The following is a 19,460-nucleotide window of genomic DNA, read 5'->3' as shown; positions in this document are numbered from 1 at the left end:
TTGTTACTTTTTTGGTTAATCAACCTAGACTTCACGGAAACGCGAGATTTTCAGACCAAGGCACGAGACCGTGAGATTTGGCCCCAGTGCGTGGGACGTGAGGGCTTATGTACCATCGCGGGTGCTAGCTGGCAAATGATCTTGCAGCGTCCTACTACTAATCAGTAATTCAATATAGATTCTTGTGTATATTTTGTTAGCGTTCACACATTTGTGTGGCCAGGCAGGGCCAATTTTTGGCGAATCTGCTCCTCTGGCCTGTATTCAAATACAGGAACCATGATTTGAGTATCTGCCTTCAGCGATTGTTTAATGAGATTCTCATTTTGGCCAGTTAAACTGGTGAGAAATTTGCATCACGCACTGAGCCTGCCAGAGGATATTTTCATCATTAATATTCAGCAGAATGCGCCTGCTCTTAATGCAGCAGCCCTTGAAATACTTTGGAACTTTCTACTGCATTCACATAAAGCCCATTTTACATATAAGGCACACTTTGCTTAAAATATGCCTAAGTGTTCATTTCTTTCCCCACAGTTTTTAAAACCATAGGAACTCAATGGGGAATTTAAATAAAAAGGTTTCAGAATCAGCTTTCAAACGTAACAGCAGCAGCCAAACATCACCTTGTTTAACAGATGTTGTTCCACCCGAAAATCAAGAGGCAATTCCTCTTTAGGTTGCCCAAGCACATTTTAGATTAATCGTAATGTCCAGTCACTTCCGGTCCTCACTGTACTTCACCAGCAATACTTCCACATTCAGAGATGCGCAACTTCATAACCTGTACATCTCCAAAAGACCATATGAACACTGCACTTGGATTACACAGACATGACCGAAACTGTCGAAGGCCTCTCTGAATCTCAATGTGTAGCGGAAACAAGTACAGCAATAGAAATAATCATATCTGTGGTGTTTTTTATCACACTAAAAACCCAACAATTTGCAACTAAGGAAAATGCCACTAAGTGACTGTGCCTGAAACATATACACAAAATGCCTGTTTGTTTTCAGCATGGAAATGCACTGCCTATGGGCAGACACAGCATACCGCAAGACCAGCTTAACTGCAAAGAGGAAAATAACATTTAGGTTTTCAGGTGCACTGGTGTAGTTTATGTGCAAGGAACTCAGGCTCCTTTTAAAACACAGTACAGGAAGACTATGTTAAACAACCGCACCTTTTAGGTAACGTGAAAGACTCTGGCACCTTTAGCTCATTCTAACTGAGCATTCATTCATTACATAAATGCATACTAAACATAAGAAATATCAAAACCAAAACAGAGTAACCCTTTTTTGTTGACACTTAAAACCTAAAGCTGAATCTACAACACGAACAAGAGATGTGAGAGGCGAAGGAAAAACCCAAACTTTTTTCACAGCATAACCCTGCAAGACTGCAATCATTACAAGACTGTGTATGTCACACAGTGCCCTTATTCTTTTCTCAGTGTCATTCTATCAAACTGGTTTGGCAGGTGGTTTTGACAAAACTGGCTATTTCTTGCAGTCTTGACTTCCTTAACACTATTGCTTTGACAGGAAACTGAAGTCTAACTCCAGCAGTGAAGTTTTGCGATGTGAGCTGGCTGATGCTTTCATCCCACTTACAGTACATTGGCACCCATCTATTTGTCTGTGAATTTTATTTTGGTTGAAGTACAAGAAGCAGTGTCTCTCCTTGGATTTGAACCTAGAACCTTTCACTTACAAGTCCAGAGCCCTACACACTGCTCCGCACAGCTGCCACTGTGTGACGGCACAGCACTGCTGACTTGGAACCCAGTGCAAGCCTGCTCTGCAGCTCGATTTCCACACAGAGGGCCTACTCCTAGGTCCCTCCACTAAAGACAATTCAAGCTAAAACACCACTGATGCTACTTTACACATAAATCAATTTATCCATATATCCATTTATCCGTCCTTCGGATGAGACGTGAAACCGAGGTCCTGACTCTCTATGGTCATTAAAAATCCCAGGGCGTTTTTTGAAAAGAGTAGGGGTGTTACCCCGGCGTCCTGGCCAAATTTCCCATTGGCCCTTTCCAGTCATGGCCTCCTAATAATCCTTCTCTATGAATTGGCTTCATTACTCTGTTCTCCTCCCCACTGATAGCTGATGTGTGGTGAGCGTTCTGGCGCACTATGGCTGCCATCGCATCATCCAGGTGGGGCTGCACATTGGTGGTGGTGGAGGGGGGTCCCCATTACCTGTAAAGCGCTTTGAGTGGAGTGTCCAGACAAGCGCTATATAAGTGTAAACAATTATTATTATTATTATTATTATTATTATTATTATTATTATATAGTGCACTGAACGAACACACCATGCAGTGAGAGGACTACACTGCACATTTCCATAGAGAAGACACATCACCGAGATAAAATAAATCGTTTTAATCATCTTCAAATGCTAAAAATATATTGTACCATATTCTAAAAATAACGTTTACCACTTTTCTGATCCCAGCTATAAACTAAAACAAAATACTCAACTAAACATCATTGGTCAGCAATGCAGATCACAGAAACCATGACCACATCCCATCAATAACATGCTATGCTTTTATGATTCCGACAACAGGCTGAGATCATGAACAATTCAATCATTAATTTTATGCCCTTTTAGTAGGTGGGCCTACTTCTAAAAGCCCAGATCATATGGTAATCCACCCCTCTTTCTCTTTATCCAGTTGTAGCAAGCAAGCCTTCAAAGATTCACCATTTTGACCACAGCCCCAGATACCAGAGTCTGAGCTATTGTAGGGTTTCTGGGGTGCAGGATCTTATGCAAATTATACCACTCACAAAAAACAGCAAATTACCTTTTATTGAGACAAGGTAACAAGCAAGAAAACATCACCAAGTGTGCTGCTGCCTTATCTATAAGACCCTAAAACAGATCTAATTCTCTGTACTGCCAGTTAAAGTTAATAGAAAATGACAGCCCTGCTCATTAACACTTAAATCAGTCCTTGTATGCCATGCTCTATTTCTTTCCATTCATGGTTTAAAAATTCTGATACAGCCAATCACTAAATCACAGGCCAAAATATCAACATCCTGAGGTCCTGTGTTGAGGATTTTAAGAAATGAGCACTAGATCTAGACGAACGTGCAAAAATGTTGCGAAAGTTTTTGGTTTGTTTGCATTAAGCAATGTCATACAAGTCACCACCCTGCAAGAAAAGGCATAACTTGTGTATGCATGTTTAATAATTTGTGTCTTGTTCTTCTAAAACCGGGTTCTGCAAGGTCAAATCTCCTGCTTATGTCTGGCAAAACAGCTCTTGAAAAGATCACGATTTCAGGAAAGGGGACACGTCTGTAGAACAAACATTTTAACCCCAGGCAACAAACAGCTCCTTTAAAGACTCCTTTCAGTCTGACAATAAAATAAAAAACAGCGCTGAGAAGTAACCTCAAAGAACCCACGTCTGGAAGGAGTAGGTCGCAATTGATTCAGAAATGTCTAATTTTGTATCAGGATTTGTGTCCCGTAATATTATTAATAATAATAAAATAATAATAATTGCTTACTCTTATATAGTGCTTTTCTAGACACTCCACTCAAAGCGCTTTACAGGTAATGGGGTCTCCCCTCCACCACCACCAATGTGCAGCCCCACCTGGATGATGCGACGGCAGCTATAGTGCGCCAGAACGCTCACCACACACCAGCTATCAGTGGGGAGGAGAGCAGAGTAATGAAGCCAATTCATAGATGGGGATTATAAGGAGGCCATGATAAGTAAAGCCCAATGGGAAATTTGGCCAGGATGCTGGGGTTACACCCCTACTCTTTTTGAGAAACACCTAAGGATTTTTAATGACCGCAGAGAGTCAGGACCTCGGTTTTAAATCTCATCTGAAGGATGGGGTCTTTTTACAGTATAGTGTCCCCGTCACTATACTGGGGCATTAGGACCTACACAGACTGCAGGGTTAGCGCCCCCTACTGGCCCCACTAACACCTCTTCCAGCAGCAACCTTCTTTTTCCCCCAGAAGGTCTCCCACCCATGGCTGCTGGCTGGTAAGTAAGTTTAAGAATGAGAAGAGCCACTTGGCCCATCTAGCCCATTTGGCAGATAATAGCTAATTAATCTGAGGGCCTCCAGTTGCTTTTTGAAAGAAGTCAGGGGGCTGGCTTCCACAACATGTCCTGTTTCAGACTCCCACAACCCTAAAAGCTCAACACCATTATTAACTAGGAATCCTGAAGGTCGCTGCAGTGTGACTACCGAATTCTAACCACTAGATACCAATATAGACAATACAATGTTTCAGATGAATTTTCAGATACAGGTGAAGAAAAATCATATGAAAATGATTTTTCTCCCCAAAGAAAAAGGCAAACTAAGATAAGAAAAGGTATTATGCTGACACTAGCACCAACCAGGAGGCACCTCTTCACACAGAGTGTAAAGTTAGAGAAAACTCAGGATACAGACCAGGATGAGATCCTTAGGATCAGCTACAAGCTACTAGCAACCCACTGAGCAAATGGCCTTTGTCACCTTTCTTATCTTCGCAGAATCCCCTCATTCGGAAATACTGCACAGGGCTCTTCTTTTCTCTAGAAGACACCTGAAAACACTTTACCACTTGAATCTTTTGCAACAGGGAAACGGGTAGCACACTCACCACGTGAAAAGTGAATTTTCGTTCACAAAAGTAAAAGCTTGAGTACGTTAACGCACTTATTCATGCAAGAAAAACGCCCACATTAAAGGTCACCTTAAAAACCGAAGGCCTCACATAAAGGTGAGAGACTGGAAATATGTTAATAATCTACAATGAAAACTATAAAGCAGGTGGGTGGCAGACAACTGAGAATGTAAAGGAACACAACAGATAGGAAGATCAACCATAAAAAAGAAAGACATCGTGTACAAGTCTGCAAAAAACAAAAAGGAGCCTCAAAAAAGTTCAGAGACAAAACCGCAGCAAACTATATCAATTTATAGAAACATAAAAATACTGAATATATACACTTATAATTAATGTTTGTAAGGCTATAAGTACACACTGCCTAGGCTTTCAGTAGAGCACTGTTTGAATGGGAAGCAACTGGGTCCAACTATGCAAAATCAATTACTGCTCCTCCTTGGGTGTTGATTTAACGTTGCACATGCAGACAGACTTATCCTAGGAAAAATGATGAGACTGTAGTTTTAAGGCCTGCCCGACTTCCGCACTCACAACATGCAGGACATCAAATACTGACTTCATCAGGACTCTACTCCGCCTTTATTGTGTCATAACTTCCTGCATTATTGACAAAGAAAACGCTTGTTTTTTGGTGTCATTATCTTATCAATAGGAGCACACTAAGTCCTCAAGAAGATTTGGAGGGTGATTTCACATCAAAGTGACCGTGACCACAATGTATCACTGCCTAACTGTTTAGAAACCATGCCTGACTTTCCGAAGGACAAAAATTATGAACGATACTTTGGAAAGATTTGAACACAGGGCAGTTTTTAAGAATTTTTCTTTTACCTTTGGGACTCACAATTAAGCAAGGAAAGACAATTAAAAAGTACAGAAGAATATGTTAAAGTGCAAATCTAGTGTGCTTTAGCCATTTGTACAACAGAGGTATTCATCATACAGTATTAATGTGTCTATCTTTCATAATGCTGTGAAGTAGGATTAGTGAATCGGGAAATATCTCTGATATACTGTAGCAATAAAACTTAGTCTTTCACAATTCAAATGCAGTGTCAAATACAGTACAAGACAAAGTAATTTTATTTTACTGGAAAAATGATAAAGAAACATTAAGATGCAGAAGATAATTTCTGTTAATACAGTAAAGCCTACATAATTGGTATGCAAACCAAAAACTAGTCTGTCAAACTCATTTAACTATGTATGCGAATAGTACACATGACCCTTGTTTAACTACTTTAAAAGTTGATTTTATTAACAAATGCCTCTCTGCTGTGGCTCCCTGTTGAGGTTTCTATTAAGAGACATACAGTTGTTTTTAACCGCACTACTGAAAATCACAGCGTTAAATTAGCATGTAAAAATGTTTCCCCTTTCAAAACAATCCAGTGAAGCAGGTAAAGAATCTTGACCCTTCTTCAAAATTTGACAGTGACCAGATCTTTTCAGGGACACCAGACAGTACAATTTTACACCTTCTCATTGCAATTGATTAGTCAACCCAAATGCCGTTAACCAGCCGACACTGTTTCAGGTTTAGCAGTGGCTGGTGAGCTGGTGAGTATCTAAGGTTTCAGGACTACAACTGCTCTGAAGAAACTCACCATTCCACAAATCTACACGAGAGCATCGGTAGGTTCTATTTAGAAATATGCCGGAATGATTCAATTATCAATATTTCTGATACATTCAAACAATTTTCTTTCTTTCTGGATCCTCCTTTAAATCTGCATAAACAATAACTAAATATTTTTACTGTCAATAAAACTGTTTTTTTTTTAGCATATGAAAGGTAAAGTGCCTCTTTTACATCCAGTAAGCAACATACAGAAAATACTGACGGGAGCGTATATTTACATTTTAGAAACGTGTGTACAAAGATCTAAAAAAGTCCATACTCGTATGTAAGAGAAAGCGTGAGAGGAAAAAAGCCTTATAGACACTTAAAACTTTAAAATGTAATTGCAGTCTTGAACCACCTAAGCCTGAAAAGGATTATACAGTAGTAGCAGAATTTCCCCATCTTTTGAGCAATTAACCAACATGCCTTTTTAAAATTTTCGGTGTCCTATCACAGTTTTCATCTGAGTTTGACCTGGAAATTCGTCAACAGTTTATCATTGATTTGTTTCCTTAGCATTTCTGTGTTCTTCCAGATTTCAAGAGAGTCTTGACTCCATAAGGCAACATTCAAACTCTTAACATGCTAATTAGGTCCTGCTGTACAGGCAGGGCATGAATCTACACTGTCAGCAAAATGTATCATCCCATCACCTCATCGGGACAGTGCCTGGCGAGGCTAAAGATTTCGTTTTCAATGCCCCCTCGTTTGTAACCTGTCTTGGGTTCTGAACAGGATATCGATAACAGATGTTCTATACATTCGTTTCACATGCTCATATCAACTTAAAAAAGAAACAACAACCATCCTATTAGTATAGAAATGTGCATTGAAAACTGCCTGTGCACACAAGGGGAAAGTCAGCTATAACCCTTTTTACATCTCAAATAATTCCGTTAAGACATTGCACAAACATAGAAGTACCCCAGACATGCTAATTATGACAAGCTTAGCTGCCAATAGACTAGGATATGCTTTGATGTAAGAGTCATAAGGATTATTTTAGAGGAATTTTTTTTAAAATTGGTGACAGACGGTCGATGTATTTTATGAGAGGTATCCCAATGTATCCACCTTAACACCAGGATACTGATGAGAAAAATCATTCCCACAGGTGCCTGCCTCATCAGAATGTTTTAAAGTGTCTCGGTAAGATTTGTTTTTTACAGAAAACCTATCTACAGTAAGTTAGACATGGCTCAATACGCATGCTTCACATAAATAATGCAAAACAGCGGCTGAAGGAGCGCTCTGGTTAATGTTTCCCACCAACAATCAAAACTTCTCATTTAAATCGTCATCCTCTGCATATTTTCCCAAGCCTTACCCTAATCCAATATACTGTATAACGGAAATTTGAATCCTTGAGTGGCGAGTGTAGTAGTGTAGATACAGTACCAACACCATACCACGTCCAACACATACCGGCTGTTTTTAAAACGCGCTGGATAGCCAGACCAAACACCATCATAAGTTACATTTGAAGATCTGGTCTGAAGTCCATCTCTGCTCGGGAAGAGGCAGAAAGCGCGCTACCACAGAGCAGGGGGCGTAAGGTCCGAAGAGTGTGCTTTTGAACTCTTACTAGCCCAGAAGTCTCACGGTGCAGGTCCAGTCGAGCGGGTAACATCGACAATATCCCGATAGGAGACGCGGTGCTGCGTGTTTCTAACTCTGCTCACGGCGATCACACCACGGACACCCAGTCCAGGTCAGGAGCGCAGCGGTTTTGTAGAGACGAGCCTTCCATCCAGACGAAGGGACACTCCTCGGAGAGGCGTGCTAAAGCTCTGGTGACAGGACAGGGACGGGCTCACACGACTCGTTTTTGTTTCTTTCGGACAACGCTAGACAGAGATTTTAAAACCACCGACAGAATTCCGGCTGCTTTTTCGAGCAAAGCCACTATCCTGGGAGGCTGACACAGGATCGTCCCTGTCAAAGATACCGGGCTGATCCCCGAATGATTCACAGACACATGTGGAAATACTGACCGATCACCTCGGTCCCAATCTCATCCCCACCCAGCCTTCATGAATGGTGTTTGATTTCGCCACTTTAAAGCACTGCATCCATTTCCAGCTTTTCAAGTCTCCAGTTTCTTTCACTCAAGTTCGCAGCCCGCGACTCTGTAATTTGACTCCCCTCGACCGATTAATCCAACACAATAAGCACCCAAACCGAAAAGGAAACATCAGCAACTTCGTTTTCAATTTCACTGCCTTACCCCACCTCCACTGTCACATTTCCAAGTGTCGCTGGTTGTAGTGAAGTTTAGGAAGAAATTGACTTGAGAAGTTCAAAACCCCTACTTTCGTAAGCGCAACGCTAGAAACCAGCACGCACACTGAGCAAGAACAAATCATACTCACCTACCCAATTTAAGCTTCTGGCTGAAACTTCCAAGCCACTTGTTACTCCTTCCGTTGATACAGACTAAACTCGCTGTCTGATGCCCCCCTGCCTCCACCTCGCTTCTTTCCCAGGAGCTAGTTTAGCACTTCACAGGCAATAACAACATGGCTCCCGCAGCGGCGGCCGCCGTGACGACACCGCGCACGCAGCGTGCGCGCAGCATTAAGGCTGGGATGTGACTGCGCGTTCACGTTGTGAAGAAGGCTGAGACGAGCAGGAATTTCTGGCTGGCGGGTGTGCCATTTTTTCTGTCATTTTTGTTTCAATGTATTTTCCATGTGGTGTTTTCTTTTTTATTTGGGGAGGGCATACCCGGCCGCACTGGTGGTGTGACTATGACTAAATCGCGCGTGCCTTGTTTCAAGTCAGCGCTCCCCTGACCCCTGGTGAAAAAAAACAGTTCAGCGTTTTCGGGAGGGAAACGTTATCTGGCCTTATTAAAATATATATCTGTTTAATTCTACGTAGATAAAAGGAAACAAAAAAAACGCCACATCTTTTACAGAACTGAAAAGACTGGCCTTCAGATTGCCGGTAGTAATGACATTGCATGATCTGGACATTGCCAGAACGATTAATCTTTGAAATAGCTTAAGGTTAATATCTGTTTTTCTTTAAATTATTCTCTTGGAAACAATTTGATCCAAGCGTCTTCCGCTTAACATATGTGCTGCTAGTAATGAACTGTAATAATGAGCCGAAATGTCAAATACATACAGCAGAAAATAATAAAAAAACGAATATCTTAAAACATCACATCTGGACATTATTTAACTGGATGAATTATAAAAGTGTTTTTCGAATAAAAAAAACATCGTTTAACGTCAACTATGCATACAATACAAATAAAGTTGGTGTTTGTTTTTCCAATAAGCAAACAGCACTGAAAAGCAAACAAAACTGGAGAGAGTGATCATTACTTTGACTTGGTATCTCACTACCTAGGGAGCCTGGAACATGTTGCTAATGATCCTTTTGTGTTTTGGAATTCATAGTGTGATATAGTTTTACTGCTCAGAGAAAATATGGTTTATATTTAATCTTTTATGTAATTCTATCCCATATATGCCTCTCTACTAAATCCACAAACAGCATTGCCGGCTAGTGTGAAACCCAACAGACAACTTGAAGCCATATTATAAGCCTGGAAGGCTTTCTTAACTTTTCTCAATATTGTGCCTCGTGAAATGCATTAAAATATCCATGACAATTAGATAACACAGCCACCTTTACAAGCTGGCATATACACCTTTTTTGTACTGTTCCTGCTATTTAATAATCTCAAAACATGTGCCACTCATCAATTTGTACATGCAAATGTAGGACTAAAAGCCACTTGTTTATAGTTCGCAGTCATATATACTGTGTAATATACATAGACATTTATTGTATATATATATTCATTTTCTATCAAATTACAAATTAGTAGAATTGTAAAAAAAATATATCCAGAAAGCCAGGTTTGCTGCTTTCAGGGATAATTCCCTAATTTCAGGGATTTTGTTTTCAGTCGCTATAAATATTAAAGCAAGGAAGCAAATAAGTTAAATGCAGTATGTCCACTTGTGGCCAGAAAATCTGTAGCAATATTTTACTAACAATGTACATAGTGTTTTAATACACTGCAGCAACGCAAGAGTAGAATTGAAGGTATACAGAGTAGGAGCGTGAGGGCGGGAGGTTCAAATTTCTTCAGAACCCTGAAAAAGATGGGGGGCACAACCATGAGTGTCCAGTCTGACACACTGTCTGCCTTATGTAACCCATTTAAAAAAAGTGATCATTATCTCTGAAGAGCAAGATGAAAAGGTTGAAATCAAAAGTCATTTTGAAGAGAGATGGCGGCCCTCTGGGGAGCTTCTGGCGTGGCAGCGACACATTGAAAAAAATGTTAAAACGTGCTGCCTGTGCATTCCAATTAAATATCCGGAGAGACGGGTAATTGTTGTGTGTTAAACAGTGCTCCGGCACGGCCGATGGTTAACAGAGACGGCGCAGTGGAAGAGCTGGACGTGCTCTCACAGGTGTGGGACGTGGAGACAGCAGGTGGGAACGGGTTCCCGGGCCAGTGGGGTTGGGGGGACTTGCAGAGGCGAATCCAGCGCAGAACTAGTTGCCTGCAGGCTGGCATGGTGCACGACTGTTGAAGCCCCCCCTGAGCGAGCACCTGGAACTCCTGTTACAACACGATGGGACTGCTCCCCGCTGGCCCCTCACAGTCACGCCCCCACAGCTCCACACGGCAACTCAGTTTTTGGCCTTCACAAGTCTTTTTCTGAAGAAATGTGCATAACTGGCTACAGGGGAAAGTGACCTCAACCCCTACAGCTATCTGGCTGGTAAATGAGAACTCTCTTGAGGTGAGTGCCAGCACAGATACTGAGCACTCCTGTACATTTATGCATACTATTCCAAATCTATGAATAGCCCTAAACCTGACTATCAATTCAGAATCCCCTAACCCGAATCCCAAACCTAAGTAACCAAAGGATTTTTAAAAGGAACATATCTAGGCAGGGTACTTAGTATTGGTTTGTTTTAAAGCACAGTTACAAAACAGAGAGGGTCATTCTGCCCATCCAGTCACAGTTTCAGCATTCCAGAGCAATTTCCACTGGTGCCCTATGGTTCATGTTTCACTGTTCATTCTGAGGATGTCTGCTGGTTTGACTTTTTTGTGCCCTTGATAATTTTGGACACCCGTGTCAGGTCTCCTCATACAGTAGTCTCCTTTGTTCAGGATTAAAAAAGGTCCAGTTCGTTCAGCCTGTCAGTGTAGGACATTCCCTTAAACCCAATAATCTATCTGGTTGCTCTTCTCTGGACTGATTCCAGAGCAGCAATTTCTTTTCTGTAACATGCTGACAAACTATCGTTTAAATTCTACGCATTTGACTAACATTTTTTCTCCTTTTTACTGCTTCCCCACATTAACTGGAGGATGAGCAGTTTTATACACAGCATCATTGCTCTTCTTCCATAACAGTACAAGATGTGCATTAATAAATGTCATTATACTGTAGTAGTGTTGTCTGTTTACTGGTTTGTATGCTGCTCCAGACTACATTGAGACCATCTTCTTCAGGCAGCTGTTATTAGTGAATATGTTAGGAGGAATCCTTCTAGTACAGAATAGGTTTTTAATGAGAAGGAGACTACAGCTGCTGACTTTGATGAAGCTGACACTCACTAACATCATACACAGTGTACACATAAGAAAATACCTCTAATGGTTTCCCAAGGCAATGTTTAAAAGTAAATTGCAAGAGGTATAAAATAATGCCAAAAATATATGTTTTTTAAAGGCTGTATTGAAGGGCTAAATCAAATATTCTTTTTAGGTTTTACTCTGCAGCTCTTAAATTTTGTCTGTGACACTAAGTTCAAAATTCCTTTTCGCTTGCTTATAAAGTACAGTTATTTTGAGAGAAAGATTCAAAACAAAAAGTTTATTATTTAAATCATTTGCCACTGAAATGGCATTCCCACTTTTAAAAATGCATGAAATGGAGTTAAAATCAAACCACAGTGTTCCTGTCACATCCTGTCATCATCAGTGGACTAAAAGACCTGACTCAGAGGGTTCACTCAGTTCAGTATCTGTCCTGGAATACATTAAAAAATACGAGATTCCAATTCCATACTTACAGAGATGAAAGTACTCACCTTTCTGCATACAATGTGTGAAATAAGGAGAATGCACCTGAATAAACAAATAGTTTAATATTAAAATTAAAGAGGTATAAAGCAATGAATCCACAGACCAACAACTACTCAGCAGAAAGGGATGGGCAAAATCATTTGGGACGCTGGCCATTCGCTGGAAAGTTGCTAATATAGCACCCATCTATGTAAAGAGTGACAAAACTGAACTGTGTAATTAGAGGCTAGTAAGTCTCACTTCTCTTACATGTAAGATCATAGAAAAAATAATCAGATAGGGGATGTGAAGATGGGAAACAATGATCAATGAAAACCTTATCTGGGGAAGCAATAAAAAGAAAATTGAAAGTTATACTCTTTACATCAAGGAATTAAACTTGTATGGGAGGCATGGTGGCACAGTGGACAGCATTGCTGCTCTGCAGTGCTAGGGCCCTGGATTCAATTACGGACCTGGGGTGCTATCTATATGGAGTTTGTATGTTCTCCACATTTGTGTGGGTTTCCTCTGGGTGCTCTGGTTTCAAATTCAAACAGCTTTATTGGCATGACTGGTAAATTACAGTGTTGCCTAAGCATATGCAATCAATACAACATCTATGTACATCAATAATAGAAATATAACATCGTATATTTACATACAACAAATAGAGAATTATTGAGAGACAGGCTCACTGTGCCTCAGGCTGTGACAGGAGATCACGTACTGCGTGGCCACCTCAACTGAATTCCCTCTCTCCTGTCCCAGTAGGATTGGGAACTGTTCTGATTCTGGCAGGTATGGAAAGTCTGGGGTTAGATTTGTTATTTTGAGAAGAATATTTGTCCGATCCCAGAATATTTGTCACAATGAAATAGAAAGTGCATCTCTGTCTGTTTCTCCCTGCTGGCAGTTGGAACACAGCCTGTCCTCTCTGGACAGCCAGGTCTGCCTGTGTCGCTCAGTTTTTATGGCTAGATTGTGGTCACTGAACCTGTACTTTGTCAGCGTCTGTTTCTCCTTGCTGCTTCAGCTAGTGTGTATTTTCTGTTGAGGGTTCTGTAGCATTCCAGTTTGTGTTGTGTTTGTGTGTGTGCCCCAGTGGGTAAGGTAGTGTTGTGTGGTTTGTGCTGTGATTTGGTTGATTTTGATTGTTGAAGCTCTGCTGTCCTGAGGCTGATTGGTGTCAATGATATTCAGGACCAGCTGGCTGAGGGGGCTATTCTCTGGGCTCAGCTATTGGCTCATCAGGGTGTTGTTTTGGTATGAATTCTGCTTGCTGTTTCTCAGGTGTAATCAATATTTGATTGCTCTCTTTTGCATGCTGATAAATAATGGATGTTGGCCTAATTCGGCCTTGGACACATTTGTAATATTTTTTCTCTGCACACGGAGAGATTCTGTGTTTTTACATAATTCTGTGTGCAGAGTTTCTATGGGGTCTTTGTCCCATTTAGTATAATCTTGGTCTGTAAGTGGACCCCACACTTCAGTACCATATAAGGCAGTGGGTTGGATTACACTTTCAAAGACTCACAGACCAATATTTATGGGGGAGTGATGTTGTAGAGCTTCCTTCTAATGTCATAGAAAGCCCTGTGTGCCTTCTCCTTCAATGTCTTCACCGCCAGGTCGAAACTCCCAGATGAACTGATTGTCAGTCCGAGGTATGTGTAGTTGGTTGTCTGGTCCAATGTGTTGTTGTTGTTCAGTGTGAAGTGGTACCTGTTTCCCAGAGATCTGGTTTTCTTTTGGAAAACCATGCCTCTGGTATGGTTTCTTTCCACAGTCCAAAGACATTGTGGTAGGTTGATTGGCTTCTGGGAAGACTGGTCGTGGTATGAGTGTGTGTTTGTCTGTGTCTGTGTGTGTCCTGCGATGGACAGGCATCCCATTCAGGTGGTATCCTGCCTTTCACCTGTTGCTTGCTCTGGCTTCTCCATGGCCCTGTATGAGATAAAGCCTTTAAAATGGAAGGCTGGATGGCCAAATTATATTTGTACACTGCACTAGTAAAACATCATTTAGAATACTGTGAACAATTCGATGACAATATTGCTCTTCTAAAATCAGTCCAGTCCAGAGAAGGGAGACTAGATACGTTCATGGTCTTGAAAGAATGTCCTGTTCTGATACGCTAAAAGAACTGAATATATTTAATCTTGAACATAGAATATTATGCTCAGACCTAATCTAGGAGGCCAAAACCCTCAACGTCAATGACAAAATCAACCCAACTAGTTTTTTTCAGATCAACGTGAAGAGGGGACAGAAGTGGCAGCTGTAAGCATGTGCTTTTAAAAATGAGCACATGGGACACTTTTTTCACAAAGGATTGTGGGAACCTATTTCAACTTGGGTTTTCAAAAGCAATACCAATTACGTCTTCAACTGTTCTTGTGTTCATAAAGGTACTTGCACGCACAAGTGTAGTGGTGGGAAACCTGTGCTAATCAGACAATTCCGAAGATGGAACAGATGGTTAATTTTTCTTATTTTTTTATAAAATGATAGCAAGCTGACAGTGAACTACTGTATCTTCGACCACTACACCAGACTCCTCCCTGGTGTTTTTTCTCACTCCTCACTAAGCCACATTGACACCTTGTATTCTCTTTGACACAGTTTTGCAGTTGATTGCATTTTTAAATTTTGACTGCATGTTTGTTGCATATATAGATTGTACAGTAGTCTTACTATTGCACTGCATAGTACTTTTTTCAGCCTGTCTAGCATGTCACGGATAATGGTTTCTGTTAAACAAATGGATGGAGGTGACTCTGATGATAATAATAAACACAAAGCTGTTGTTATTTATAGCTGAAGACTTGAGATCAGGTTATATGGATCTACTGTACATTGTGTGCTATTACTTTGCTGTGCACCCGATATTTATACCAAGTAAATCATGAACACTAAAACAGGAAAACACGAATGTTGCAGATTATCCGTGCAAGTCTTCATGTGTTATAATTGCAGATATTATTCAGTATGTTCTGCTCCTTGACATCTTGATATATCATTTCTTAATAAATACTGCATAAGAAACACAATAACAATTTGTGGTTTTTTAAGGCATGAAAGGTTTCCACTGACACATGTGAAAACAAAGGAAATGTCTGGTTTTCGGTCTTCCTCGCAGCTCTGTGACCTTTCTAGAGCGAGTTAAGAGGATCATGCTAGCCTCTCTGCTGTCACACTAATCCTCCTCCACTTAGTCCTTTAAATAGGCACCACAGTTCAAAGCAAAGGTGAAAGCAGTCCAGATAATCAGGAGGTGCTCCAGTAAGAGAAAAGATTAATATCTAGAAATAGGGGACAAAGAGGACTTCAGTGGATGCAGACCGGGGAACAAGACTCTTCTAGTTAGATAACCCAAATAAATTGCATAATACTGCACATCACACATTGCACAGCGATATGGCTGATAACTCATTAGCGACATACTGTGAGCCCAGACAGACAAATATAGATTCCAATTTTTGGTTTCCCAAATTGGGAGCGAGTGTTAACATGAGCACCATAATGAATGGCTTAGCATGAAAGGCTGAGCATTGAGGTGGTGTTGCTACAGTTTAGGCTCTGGGTCTGGAATGAAGGAAAACACTGGGGTGGTGGAAGAGAACAGCAGCAGTGCACCAAGACAACTACTGAACACAAGGGTTACTGCAGGGGTCTCCAACCCTGGTTCTGGAGAGCCCCAGTCCAGCAGGATTCATAGTGTTTAAATATTTAATTTGTGACAGTCGAACCGCACGATGATCAATTAAAAAGGCGATGTGTTCCACTAACACAGATGTTTTAATCTAGAGATTATGTGGAGCAAAAATCCAAATATCCTTCAGCCCCTAAGAACCAGTGTTCCCTTCCCTGAAACAATACTGGCTTAATTGAAGAACTGCTTAAGCAAGTGTTTCTTTCTAATAATTAAATACCCCATAGGTTTCAAACTATGGAGAAGAAGCTTCACTTTTCAGGATGGCAGCAGCCTGAAACACATTGCCAAATCAAAAAGAACCCCTAAACTCCAAAAGAGTTTTGGATCTGGAATAGAAAACACCTGCCCCGTGTCCACTTGAAATGTAACGAGTGGTGCCGAAGGACGCTGCTGTTGCCCAGGAGACCCACGCATCTGAACACACTGCTGGCACGTGTTGCTGGCATTCACGAATAGGGAAAGATTTCCAGTGCAGATGTTCACTACAGGTCAGCACGGTGTCCTCTTGGTGCCGGGGCCCTGGACAAAAACCCAGGGAAGCTTTCTGTGTGGAGTTTGCATGTTCTCCTCATGTTCATGTGGTCTCCTCCTACAGTCCAAAGACATGCTGGTAGGTTAATTGACTTCTGGGAAAACTGGCCCTGGTGTGAGGGTGTGCATGTGTGTGTGCGCCCGGCGATGGACTGGCATCCCTTGCAGGGTGTGTCCTGTCTTGCACCCATTGCTTGCTGGGACAAGCTCCAGCCTTGCAAAACCTATTGCAAATACTTTTAGAATTGATAAATTGTTAATAGTGATGTCAGTAGATTGATTACACTCCCTATCTCTCACGATATAGTGGGATAAATATTCTTGTCCTTTACCGCTAAGCATTCTTTGAAGCTGAATGTGAAAAATAAGAATTTGTCACGTGGTAAGAGGAGTGGCTCAAAGGCGGAGGGGTGAGAGGAGTTTGCCTGCAGCCCCTCATTCTCCCCTATTTGAGTTTGTAGTTGGGAGCCGAGGCATGAAAAACAAGTCAGGTCTGTTACAAAAATAACAAATTATACAGTCAGAATTGTACAACTTTTCAAAGATCATGTATTCATAAAAGAGACAATATTTAATGTGTGACCATAATTTCCTTATACTTTGTTATTGGAATACATTTGGATTTTGTGCACAAATTATTATGACAAGCATAAACTTAGCCATTCAGACTAACACAGCTCACTTCACTTTGCAGCTTCCTGCTGTGCACCAGACATCTCAGGACAGTGCATGAGTACAGTAATGACTCAGTGTAGGTACTGACAACATCTAATTCATACAACAATGCCGGCTAATTCCAGCTGGCTGTTCCTGGAAGACTAAAACGTATTTCAAATGCAGCCAACCTAAATCTTCTGACAGTTATAATATGGATTGTTTTTGTTGTTGCTGTCGTGAGCTGTGGGTTTTTTTTGGTTGTGATAAAAAGGCTTCTTGACGAAATGCAGGCTAATTTTATTTCTTCAAGAGTCTTGGTGGATTTTTGGAAAGCCAATCAGAATCTCCTGCGTTTGATCCATCAACTTTTTCTAATGCAATGCCTTCACAGATACTGTATATTCTGTGGGTATTAATGTTCAAAATTCATGGACATTTAAAAAAAAAACATCATACTAACTCAGTCGCTGATACAGATTCAAAGTATTAACTTGTTTTAACAACTGTCTATAATCAATATATTGCTGGTAAGAAAAACTGAGAAATTCTTAGTACAGTATCATAATAAAGTACAACAATATGGTGCATCAGCTTGTTTAACTTTGTGTTGAAAGTTGCATTTAGAAGGAAACGAGTTGGAGTCACCTGGTTACATAATGTGTGTGGCTACAACCAGCCAGGCAAGAGCACGTGAGTGTCACTGCATTTCACAGAACCGGTCTCGGTTAACTTGTTCTACGTACTGTTACAGCTTTGAAAGTGCAAGATGTTTAATGCCTGCTGCTTTCACATCCTCATTTTCAAGCAGAAGTGTCAAATCTTCTCTGCAGTGTTATTTAATCATTCTCAAGCCACTCTCTCTCATCTGCAGTAGACATTTGAATGGGGCTGTCAAAGGAAACCAGACACCCAGAGGAATCCCACATGAACGGGGAGAGAGGATACAAACTCCACACAGATAGCATCCCTGTCTGGAACTGAACCCAGGGCCCCAGTGCTGTAAGGCAGCAACACTAGCAACTGTGCCACCATGCTTCCCTTACAGCGGTAGAAAAATAAGTGTCTCTGCATCAATATACCTTTTAAGCTTAAATCATTTTTCTTACCTCTGTAAGCCACGCAGGAGTGCAGTTTATGCTGTGCTTTTATGTCAAAATGTTCTTGTACAGTTCTTGTAATGCTGTATATGGTCTATGGGGATAAATGGATTTCTTTTTGTGTGTGATCAGTCATTTTTTGATGCCTGCCAAAGCAAATTGCCTCTCATGCTGTGCATCACTGTCATTTTCAATGTGGTGGTTGCTGTGAAGCTGTAGTGCCCATAATGTGAGACTAAGTGTGTGTTCTTCATTGTTGGCAGCAGGGGCCATTTTAGTAGGTTGGGCCCTAGGAACACTCCACTCTTGTTCACAGTTTCCATTATCAGTCAATCATTGCATCTTCCTACTGGTCCTTACACAAACAACTCACTAAATATATGGAAGAGCCATTTCTGGCACTGAAGATTATCACCTACGTTAAGTTCCAGTTCAATTAAGTTGTGTAATCTTATGAACTGGAAAATTGTTCACTTTCCATTCCTATCATGAAGAAGGGAGAGTCCTCTTTCTCCTCAGTGGAAGTGCATTTACTACTTGTCACTTACCAGTGGGAAGCACTTTTAAAGGCAAAGTGAACTGTGTTCATATAGTATGTTAATATGGCGCGACAGGTCACGGAAATTCAACCCAAGGACCTGCCGTACCCGATGAGTCAACCGTACGCGATGTGATGAGTCAACCTTTAGATAAGAAAGCCCTAATTTAACAAAACAGATGCACCGGGAGAAAGAAAATCCGTGTTACCGACTGCCCAGTTGCGTCCCCGTGCAACATGTATATAGACACATGATGTACAGAATTAAAAGACGGATAATAGATCAGATAAAAGGTCACTTTAAAATAAGTGGAATTGTGGAGAAGTGGAACCCTTTTCATCTTAAGAATTCCGAATACCGATTCTTTAGAGCGCTTGAGAACACGCGTTAAATTAATGAGCCTGCACACCTACAGTATAGTACGTAACTGATGGATTTTCAGTTTCTGATCTGATCTGATCTGCGGACAAGGGGCTGCAGTCAAGCTGAATTCACGTTTCTGTGCGGTTTGAAAAGCTCTTTGTCTTTCGGCCAAGCGCTGATATTTGCTGGTGAGGC

The 19,460-nt window shown here is 41.1% G+C and overlaps 1 protein-coding gene across 3 annotated transcripts in view; it reads right to left on the bottom strand.

Annotated features, from left to right (window-relative positions):
- The window catches only part of plekhf2 (pleckstrin homology and FYVE domain containing 2), a 52,879-nt gene that overhangs the window by 21,185 nt on the left and 12,234 nt on the right, over positions 1-19,460 (bottom strand). The window contains exon 1 of one of the 3 annotated variants that reach the window (XM_088929450.1): positions 8,675-8,841. The exons of 1 other annotated variant lie outside the window; for it this stretch is intronic. The gene's annotated coding sequence lies outside the window, so the exon portion shown is untranslated. Of the gene's footprint in view, positions 1-8,674; positions 8,842-19,460 lie in introns of those variants that run through there. One more of the 3 variants, XM_088929451.1, reaches the window with a different exon arrangement.

Source organism: Atractosteus spatula, chromosome 12 (assembly GCF_055471065.1).
Source record: "Atractosteus spatula isolate fAtrSpa1 chromosome 12, fAtrSpa1.hap1, whole genome shotgun sequence".
Classification (NCBI taxonomy): Eukaryota; Metazoa; Chordata; class Actinopteri; order Semionotiformes; family Lepisosteidae; genus Atractosteus; species Atractosteus spatula.
This window is presented reverse-complemented; position numbering and strand designations above follow the sequence as displayed.